Raw genomic sequence first — 11,298 nt, forward strand, 5'->3', positions numbered from 1 at the left:
ATTTCCCCTTGGAAGGGATCAGGGACTCTCTCCCTTTCAATTAACTGAGATATCTTGATCTCAGAAGGAGAGCTTATTCAATTTCTGTAATGTTTGGCATCAACTTGGATAAATGGGTTTGTTTGGTATTCATTCTGTGTAATGGTCTTTATTTAACTAGTATTTGGTAGGAAGGGAGCTGAGCCTTTTGGTATAGCTTGGGGAACTCCTTCCCCATTAAAGGTTAATGATCAAGAAAGCAGCTTGAACTTAAAAATAATTTCTCATAAACTAGCAGTATTTAGGAGGGCAGAGAGATCCAATTCTAGTCTAGTATCACCTCTCTGAGGCAAAAAGAATGGGCCAGCATTGTAGGACCAATTTCCTGCTCCCTTCCAGGCAGGAATCAAAGTCTCTCTTGGAGAAGGGTGGTTAAGATTCCAGAAATATTTATTTACACCTCCCTGTTTAGACAAACTCATGTGGACATATACATATAACCTACATGGGCCACACATTTACCTTACCCATTTCTAGAATATCTTCTATTTTTCCAAGTACTTTGACAGCTATTATTTTATTGATCTGAACAAGAAGTAGATAGAATTGATATTATCTCCCACTTACATACAAAGAAACTGAGGTACACAGAGTCCAAAAATTTAAATTTTATTATCGCCATTTGACAGATGAGAAAATTAGAGCTCAGCGAAGTTAGTGATTTGATGATGGTCACATAGCTAGTCAAGGCTACAGGAGAAGGAAAACAACAGAGACCACTAAAAATTCAACACATTTTTGATCAGTGCAGGGGAAGGAAAAGTATTGAGGGCCTAAGGTTAGGCTGTTACTCCAAGTGGATGATGTGAGACACTTCTGGAATGGAAAGCAGGCTACTGAGGCCCCTTTGAGAAAGCAGCCCCTTTCAGAAAAGGGAAGTTCGGGGAGCTCATGGTGGATTTATAGACACTTTCTCACATTTCAGCCAAATAGGTTTGTAGTGTGGCCCTTGTCCTGGAGTTCCCTCTCTCTAGTGTTTCGTTAAAGCAGAGTAAATCTGTTGGTATCTGCTATTCCCCTTGTTAACAAATGTAAGACCTTCGGCTCAGCACAGGTGTCTGTTTCTTGTATTTGTAATGACAGCAGGAGAAAGAGCACAGCCCACAGTGCAGCATACACGCAGAGGTTAAAAGGTCTTCCTGCTCCAGGGCTCTTGCCTTATGAGCAGTGTGGTGCCAAAGATATTTACCTGTAGGCCTAGTTTCCAATTGATTCCGCATGCCGAGTAAGGAGGAAGCCTGGGCTTTCTCTGTGAAGAATGGATTTCAAATTAAAATGACTCCATGTTTAGATAAGACAATGTAGACCCAAGGAGATGGAGCCAGTCCCGGGCTCAAGACAATTGGATTATCATTCTGCACCTGTCACCGACCTACTTTGAAACCAGGGAAAATGGATTCACTTAGTTGTACCTTGGTTCCTTTGAACTGGTTGGCACATTAATGTTACCAGCAGAACTAAGAAAATGGTGAACAGAACCACAAAAGAGGTGCTTTGTGTTTCTCAGGAATAAGGACTTTCAAAGAGGAGGGCTACCTCATTTGATTCTCATAGAAATCCTATGAAATAGGTGCTATTATTATTCCCATTTTATAGATAAGGAAATTGAGCATGAGTGAAGTTAACCAGTTTGTCCAGGGTCAAATAGCTGATAAGTGTTCGAGGAAAGAATCAAACTCATGTCATTCTGACTCCAAGTGTACTATGTCACCTAGCTGCCTTATACCATAAAGAAAATTCCCCCTTGTGTATTTAAGAGATACACATCCCAGGCAAGCAGAAGCAACTAAGTTCAAGTTTTTTCTAAGCGGAGATATTCTGAAGGTAGCTGTTACAGTGAAGCAATGGCCCCAGAATTAAAAAAAAAAAGTGCAGAAAGAGTTCATTGCCAAGATGGTGCTTCTATGCTCCTGGGGCTTTTATTGCTACTGTAGCCTGGATGTTATTTCCAAGGCTGAGGAGAATGGTAAAAATAAATAAAAGCAGCTTAAGGGCATAAAAGGACAGAAGCTCAAGCAAGACATCCCTTCTGAAAGTGAGCAGAGCCCAATGCTAACATGGAGTCCAAAGTCATGAAGAAGGCTGGAAGAATGAACAAAGAATAAAAGAACTGAACCATAAAGAGCTACTATGGAGATGAGGAAGCCTAAGACACAAACTCAGAAGAAGACAATAACTTAAAAATATCTATAAGCAAAGCCTCAAAGGGAAAAAATGTAGATTGGACAAAAGTCCAACAAGAATTACTAGAAGGGTTAAAGAAAGAGAATAAATAAAGAGCAAAAAAAAAATTAAAACCAAATAAGAGCCGTAGATGAAAAAATGGGGAAAGAAATTAGAGAAATGCAAGATAGTTAGGAAAAGAGAATTAACAGTCTGGTGAAAGACGTACAAAATCTCACTGAAAAAAATAATGCCTTAAAAATTAGAATTGGCCAAATAGAAGCTAATGACTCTGTAAGACATCAAGAAATAATAAAACAAAGTTAGAAGACAGAAAGAACAGAAGAAAATATGAAATATCTCATAGGAAAAGCAACTGATGGATAACATATTGAGGAGAGATATTTTAAGAATCATTGGACTACCTGAAAGCCATGAACAACAAAAAAAAACAACAAAACTAGACAGAATATTTCAAGAAATTATAGAGGAAAACTGTCCAAATATTTTAGAAACAAAGGGCAGAGTAGAAATTGAAAGATCTAGCACTTACCCCCTGAAAGAAACATCAAAAAGAAGCTCTCAGGAATATTGTATCCCCAATCAAGAGCTCTCTAATCAATGAGAAAATGGTGAAAGCAGCTGGGAAAAAACAATTCCAGTACTGTGGAGCCACAGTCTGAATCACACAAGATTTAGTAGTCACTATTACAAAGGAATAGAGGCTTTGAAATATAATATGCCAGAAGGCAAAGGAGCTAGGATTACCACCAAGAATAATTTACCTACCAAAATGAAGTATTGTTCTGCAGGGGGTAGTAGTGGGGGAATGGACATTTAATGAAATAGAAAACTTTCAAGCATTCCTGATGAAAAGACCAAAGCTAAACAGAAAATTTGACATTTAAATGTAGTTTTCAAGAGAAACGTAGAAAGGTAAATATTTTCTTATATGGGAGATGACACATACATATACATATACATATATACATGCATACATATCCCCTCAAAACTTAATCATTACCAGGGATTTTAGAAGGGTATAATTAGACAAAGGACCTGGGTGTGGTTCTATTATGTTTCAATTATCTCAAAGGAAGAATTTAAGGATGGGAAAGGTGAATGTACTGGGAGAAGGGGAAAGAGAGGGAAATAATGGGAAAAATTGCCTCACATATATAGGACACACAAGGAATGGTTTATAAAACAGAGGGAGCTTTGGGGTGGAGTGGGAAACACTTGAACCTACCTTTCATTTGAACTGTTTCAAGGGGGAAAGAATAAATATACATAGATAATTGGGTATAGGAATACATTTTATCCATCAGGGAAGTAGGAAGAAAAGGAAAAGGAAAAGTGTTAAGAGAAAGGGGTAGGGACAAAAGACAGAGGGTAGATTAAGAGAGGCAGTGGTTGGAAGAAATGCAGACTCTTAAAGAGAGATGGGGTAAAAAATAGAATAATAAGTTTAAGAGAATGGGATGGAGGGAAATACATAATTAGCAAATCTGTGAATGGGAATGGGATGAACTCACCTATAAAATAGAAGAGGACAGCAGACTGGATTAGAAACCAGAATCCAACAATATGTAGTTTACAAGAGATACTCTTGAAACAGAAAGATAAATAAAAAGTTGGAGCAGAATCTATTATGGTTCAGCTGAAGTAAAAAGAGTAGGGGGTGGAAATCATGATCTTAGACAAAGCGAAAACAAAAATAGATCTAATTAAAAGAGATATACAGGGTAATTTTATTTTGCTAAGAGATATCATAGATAATGCATTAAAATCAAAACTGAATATACATTCTCCAAATGGCATAGTATCTAAGTTCTTAAAGGAAAATTTAAATGAGTCACAGGAGGAAACACACAGTAAAACTATAATAGTAGGGAATCCAATTTATTCTTTTCAGGTCTAGATAAATGTAACTAAGAAAGAAACAAGAAAAAAGTTAAGATGAATAGAATTTTAGAAAAGTTAGATACATTAGACTACTAAATACTATTGAATTGGATAGAAAGCAGTATATCTATTTCTCAGTTGTGCATGGCACCTTCATAAAATGGACCAAATATTAGGCATAAAAATGTCACAAAAACACATCAAAATCACAGACCACTTTTCTTTCCTTCTTATATTATAAGATCATAGGTCTACAGTTGGAAGAGACCAAAAACCTTTCATTTTTCAGGTGAGGAAACAAAGGCCCAAGGAGATTAAGTAAATTCCCTAAGGTCATATAGAAAGTGTCAGAGATGGAATTTGAAATGAGGTCCATCTGCTTCTAGGAAAGAGAAGGGGAGACACATAATAAAAAAGTGCACACACTTTTAATTATGTTGCAGGTCTGGAATAATTCCACATTAGAGAGATAATTTCTTTTGATAAGGCACCTTTAGAGACACTGTGATGATGACAGATGGTAGACTGGTGCCAGGTGTGGAATCAGGAAAACCTGAGTTCAAGTCCTACTTCTAACCAGATGAGTGACCATAGGCAAAAACTTAACCTAAATAGTAGATGAGTGATGATAGGACTTTTTATATGCAAGAGGAGTTTCCCAGATTGATGAAATCAATGATCAGAACCACATTTTTTTTTAAAAAAGCATATTATCTCTGTTTATAATGTTGTATGCAACTATGAGAACCTTGGAAACCATGCCTTTTCCATTTCTTTATTTTTGTATCCCTCACACCTTGTACTAACTGCCTTGCACATTGTCGTACTTGGATTGCTTGTTTTCAGAGTCTATTCTCAACCATTATTTCATTTAAAATTCACAATTCCATTTGTGAGAAAATGATCAATGTAAAATCTTTACTTGAGTTAAAAAAAAACACTTCTCAAGTACAAGATGAGGGAAGTATGTTTAGATATCAGGTCACATGAAAAAGACCTAGGGGATTTAAGTGGAGTAAAAACTCAGTATGGCTCCACTGTATGATGACAACCAAAAAGACTTATACAATCTTGTGCTACAATATAATGTAAAAATGAGTTCATTATCCTGCTATAGTCTTCCCTCATCAGACCATATTTGGAGTTTGTGTTTAGGGGACAGAGGTAGAGGGAAAAGCAGAAAATGAAACTCAAATTCTGAACTTGGATAACTAGAAGATGGTGCTCTCATCAGAAATGGTAGGATTTAGAGAAAGGGTGGTTTTAAGGAGGGATATGGAGTCTGTTGGGGATATTTTAAGTTTGAGATGCCTATGGAGCATGTAGTAAATGCATGATGATGGAGTGGGACTAGAGCCCAGGAGAGAGATTTAATAATGGAAATACAGGTTGGGGAGTCACTAGCTTAGTGATCATAATTGAACCCATGGAAAATGATGAGATCATTAAGAAAAAGACTATAGAAACAGAAGAGGGACTAGGGCAGAACTAGGGTGGATAGCAAATATTTAAGGAGTAGGAAAAAGGAGATTGAAGAGGAATAGTCAAACTGATAGGATGAGAAACTGGAGAAAATAGTCATAGAAACCTAGAAAGGAGAAAATATCAAGGATCAGAGAATGACCATATGTCAAATGTGACAGGTCAACAATGATCAGGACTGAAAAAAAGTCATTGAATGAAACTATTAATGGATCTGTGGTCTCCTCAGAAAGTGAAACTTTAGTTGAATGATAAAATTGGAATTCACATTATAAGAGACTGAGAAGTAAATGGAAGGAGAGGAAGTGGAGGAAATAAGCAGATACGGCTTTTTTTTTTTTTGGATTTTAACAATGACTGAGAAAAGAAATGGTACAATAGTTTGAGAATAATGCCTGACTTCCACATTATGCTAGAAAACATATTGAATATTTCCTCCTTCAAGTTGGTGACACAGGTGAAGAATCACCTCATTCATAATTCGTCACTCTCATTGACTAACCTCACTCAGAGTAACAGAGTTGTTGACTTCATGATGAAAGCCTTCAGTATATTACTCCCATTCTCTTGGGCCAGAAGTGATTATTTATCTGCCTCTTCTTGCTACTTTACCCTCTACAGCCAATTTTTAAAGCTATCTAAAAGTGTAATGGGCTATCTTTGAAGGTAGTGGTTTTTCCCTTAATCAAGTTCTTTAAGTGAAGGCTATGTGCCCTGTAGAGGAACTTCTTGGTTAAGAACCAATCAATGAGTATCGATTAACTGAAATGCTGATTGAAGAACAGGTTGAATTAAATGATTTCTGAGGTCTCTGTGATCCTGTTTCTTCTGCCTCCACAATATTATTCGCATCCATACCTATGATCCTAATTACATTACTAATTCAATTCAATTCAATAAATTGTTGCTAGGTATTTTATCAGATTAAGCATTTATTAAACATCTACTGTTTGGAAGGGCCTGAGGATACAAAGACAAAATTAACATCCCATTGGTATTTCTAATGACTAACTTGATCCTATTAAACAGAGAAAAGACCCAGAAGTCCCATGCTCATCCTGGTGGCTAGGGAGCTTATCAATGCTAGAGAAATGCAGACATCTCTATAGTTCTCAAAGAGTGGATGATCTTCTGACTCCAGCTATGTTTTTCTCAACATGACTGTGTCATCTCATCAGTCTGATAAGTATAATCAAGTTAACAAGTTTTTATTAAGAACCGACTGTGTGCCAGGCATGGGGTTGAGCACTGGGGATATACAGAAAGACAAAAAAACAGTCCTTGCATTCCAGGAGCTCCCAGTTTAATTGGGCAGACAACAAATGAACAAATATGTGATGACGATAAATTGGAGACAATCTCAGAGGAAAGACATTAACATTAAGCGGGACCAGGAAAGGCTTCTCTCTGAAAGTGGGATTTGAAAGCAGTCAGGAAACAAACAAGTGGAGATGAGCAGGGAGAGAATCCCAGACATGGGGGTAAGGCAGTGGAAATGCAGTCTAAAGAAGGATTGTAGTGGGCAAGGAACAGTAAGGAGACCAGTGTCACTGAATTGAAGAATATGTGGGATAGAGCACAAGCCCTTAAGTCAGGAGGACCCAAGTTCAAATCCAGCCTCAGACTAACTGTGTGACCCTGGGCAAGTTATTTAACCTCAATTGCCTAAAAAAAAAAAAAAGGCCATGTGAAGCAGTAAGGTGTAAGAGGATTAAAAAGTCAGGAAAAGGGCAGGTTATGAAAGACTTTAAAGGCCAGACAGAGGATTTTATATTTTATCCTGATGGTAATAAACAGTCACTGGAATTTAGTGGAGTTTCACTGCTAGAGGATAGGGTAGTGACATAGGCAGATCTATCCTTTGGGAAGATCAATTTGACAACCTAAAGGCGATGGACTAGAGTGAGAGGAGATTTGAAGCAGAAAGACTAACCATCAAGCTATTGCAAAAAGCGTGAAGTGATGATGGTCTACATGAAGGTTGTGGCAGTATCCTAGGGGAGAAGGGGATGTATATGAGAAATGTTATGTAAGTAAAATCTGTACAATAGCAACAGATAAGATATGGGGGGAGTAAGAGAGCATGAGGAGTCAATTATGACAACTAGATTGTGAGCCTAGGGGACTGAGAGGTTGGTGAGGCCCTTTACAGTGGTAGGAAAGTTAGGTAGAAGAGACCCTTTCGGTGGAAAGAGAACAAGTTCAGTTTTGGATAGTCTAAAATGTCTATGGGACATCTAATTTCAGATATCCAATAATCAACTTAAAATATGAGACTGGAAGTCAAGAGAGAGATTAGTACTGGATAAATAGATCTGAGAATCATTGGGATAGAGATGTTAATTGAATTCATTAGAATTGATTAGATTGTAAAGTGAAATAATATACAAGGAGAAGATGTCCCAGAACTGAGCTTTGGGGGACTCCCACATTTAGTGGGCATGGCCTGGATGAAAAACCAGCAAAGACTGAGGAGTGGTTAGAATTAGGAGGAAATCCAGGAAAGAGCAGTGTTATCAAAACCTAGAAAGAAGAAAGTGTCAAGAAGAGGACGATTTACAGTATTAAAGGCTATAAAGAGGTCAAGAAAGATGATGACTCAAAAAAGGCCATTAGATTTGGCATTTAAGAGAGTAACTTTGGGGAGAATCAGTTGAATGATAAAATTGGAAGCCAAACTGCAGAGAGTTAACAAGAGAGTGATAGGAAAAGAAGTAGAAACACCAATTGTAGATACTTCTAGGAGTTTAACCATGAAAGGGAGGGAGGTATGGGATGACAACTAGAAGGGATATTAAGATTGAGTAAGAGTTCTTAGAAGATAGAGAAGAAATGAGACTGTTGGTAAGAAGACAAGGAAAGATTAAAGATCAGCAAGAGAGTGGGGATGATAGAGCAATCTGCCAAAGAAGATGGGATGTAATGGAATCTCTTGTGCATATAGAGGAGTTGGCCTTCACCAGGAGAAGGACCATAGATTTCTATGAAACAAGGGTGAAGGATCTGAGTGACATGAGATGAATAGGGGGAAAAGAAAGAGTTATCTATTTTTTTCATTGAAATATGAGGCAGGGTTCTTGGCTGAGACAATGGGAGAAAGGGGAGCTATGGAAGGTTTGAAGAGGAATGCAAAGGTTTTAAAAAGCCACTGTGGTGAGTTGGATAGTGAATCAATTAAGTTGTGTTTAGTGTATATTTACTCAATTAGAATTAATTATAAGACTTCCATCCTAGTGGCACAACCCTTCCTCTTCTTTTAACTTGCCATATTTTACTGATACCTAATAGACTTGCTCCCGAAGGAAATAGACAGATTATGCACAAATGTACATCATGTTTTATTCTTGGCATTGAATGCAGTAAGCAATGACTAATAAACTTTGCCATGTGCCTGTTTAAGCACAGCTTGTTCTAGACCCATGCAGTCTCAGATAATTTTTATTATTCTGAACCTTTGAGCTCTAGGGAAGACACAGATTGTTTTGTTTAGTTTCTCATAACTGATCATTCTACAAAGGTGAATAAGTGTGGAAAATAACAGCAGTTTCCAAATGATGTTCAACTGTTCAACCCATGCTTCCAGTAAAGCCAAATCTTAGAGGAAGAATCAGGTTCTCTGGACCTTAGATTCAACTTCCCCTCATGGCAAAGGGTATGGACTTGGGCCCTGGATCTAGGAGTCATCCTCACTCTTCAATCTCTCACATCCAACTTATTCAGTCACTTGACAAGTCTTATCAATTCTACCTCTGTCAAATCTCACATATCTATACTGTTCTTGACATTCTCATAGCCAGGAACCCAATTCAGGTTATTGTGCCAGTCGCGCCGCGCACTCTCCTTCTAACAGGAGCAGGCTGCCAAGGTCATACTTACCAGTCTTCGGAGCCCACCTGGATAAACATAGAGATGAGCCGATCGGGAGGTGCAAGCACACGAACTTTATTCAGAGGCCATCACAGCAAGGCCAAGCAGGAAAGCAAGAGCAAGAGAGAGCAAGCTCCGACCCCTACCGCCCCTATATACCTTCCTAGCCCCTCCTCCTCAGCCCGCCTACCAGTGAATGATTGTGGGATCAGATACCGGAAGGGGATGTCTGGGGTTAGCGCTGCACCTAGAGAGAGGACTAGACAAAGGGAGCTCGTTCTCTGCTGTCCCACTCCCACATGGCACAGCCCCCTGCCTCAGGAGCACATGCTCCGGCTACTTCCCCGTATCCTGTTCCTATCCCAGTTCACCACAACTCCACATGGCACAGCCCCCTGCCTCGGGAGCGTGAGCTCCGGTTACTTCCTAACATCTTGTCCCTGCTCCATCTTGCCACAACCCCCACGTGGCACGTAGCCAACATCGGACAGTCCCTCACAGGTTATTATCATGTATTGTCTCCACAATTTCCTAATTATTCTCCCTACCTCCAGCTTCTCCGTTTTCCAGTCTTTCCTCCACAAAACTGCCAAAGATAGTCACAGGGAAGGGACCATCTCACTGTCCTGCTCAAAAGGTTTCAGTGGCTCTCTTTTTGCCTCCAGGACAAAAAAACAGAGTCATCATTTGCCATTTAAAGCCCTTCAAAATCTCTCTCTGACCTACCTTGCTTTATTACATATTGCTCCCTTTCATGCAGCTAGTTAAGTGTCTGAGGCCAGATTTGAACTGGAAAATAAGTCTTCCTGACTCAAGACCAGTACTCTATCCACTGCTCTGCCCAGTTGCAATATTTATTTTACATTATGAATAATTATTCGCTCATTCACTTGAAGTCCAATTTTCTTACATTGAGTTTTTTTCTGTTTCTTTTTTTAAATTTTCATTCTTTTTAAAAATTTTTAAATTTTTTTGTTTTCAACATTTACTTTCACAAGATTTTGAGTTCCAAATTTTCATCCCATCTCACCCCTCCCCCCACCCCAAGATGGTATGCATTCTGAATACCCCTTCCCTTAGTCTGCCTTCCCTTCTATCTCTGCCCCCCCTTCTCTTATCCCTTTCCCCTTCAATTTTCCTATAGGGCAGGTTGGATTTCTGTACCCCATTTCCTGTATTTCTTATTTTCCAGTTGCATGTGAAAACATTTTTTTTAAACATGTGTTTTTAAAACTTTGGGTTCCAAATTTTCTCCCTTCCTCCCTCCCCACCCACTCTCATTGATAAGGCAAGAAACTAAATATAGGTTATATATGTGCAGTTATGCAAAACACTTCCATAGTAGACATGCTGTGAAAAACTAACTCTATTTCCCTTAATCTGATCCCACGCCCCCATTTATTCTATTCTTTCTTTTGACCCTGTCCCTCCTCAGAAGTATTTGTTTCTGATTACTCCCTTTCCCAATCTTCCCTCCTGTCTATCATCCCCCTACTCTCTTGTCCGCTCTGCCCCCCCCTATTTTCCTGTAGGGTAAGACAGATTTCTACACCCAATTGAGTGTGTATGTTATTCCCTCCTTAAGTCAAATTCTATGAGAATAAGATTCACTCATTCCCTCTCACCACCCCACATTTCCCCTCCACTGTAAGAGCCTTTTCTTTTCTGTTTTTTTTTGTGAGATAATTTACCCCATTCTACCTCTCCTTTTCTCCTTCTCTTAGTATAATTCTCTCTCACCCCTTAATTTTATTCTCCAGATATGACCCCTTCATTTTCAACTCACCCTGTGCCCTCTATCTATCTATCTATCTATCTATCTATCTATCTATCTATCTATCT

The sequence above is a fragment of the Vombatus ursinus genome, unplaced genomic scaffold (genome assembly GCF_900497805.2).
Source record: "Vombatus ursinus unplaced genomic scaffold, bare-nosed wombat genome assembly UNPS02014782.1, whole genome shotgun sequence".
Taxonomy (NCBI): Eukaryota; Metazoa; Chordata; class Mammalia; order Diprotodontia; family Vombatidae; genus Vombatus; species Vombatus ursinus.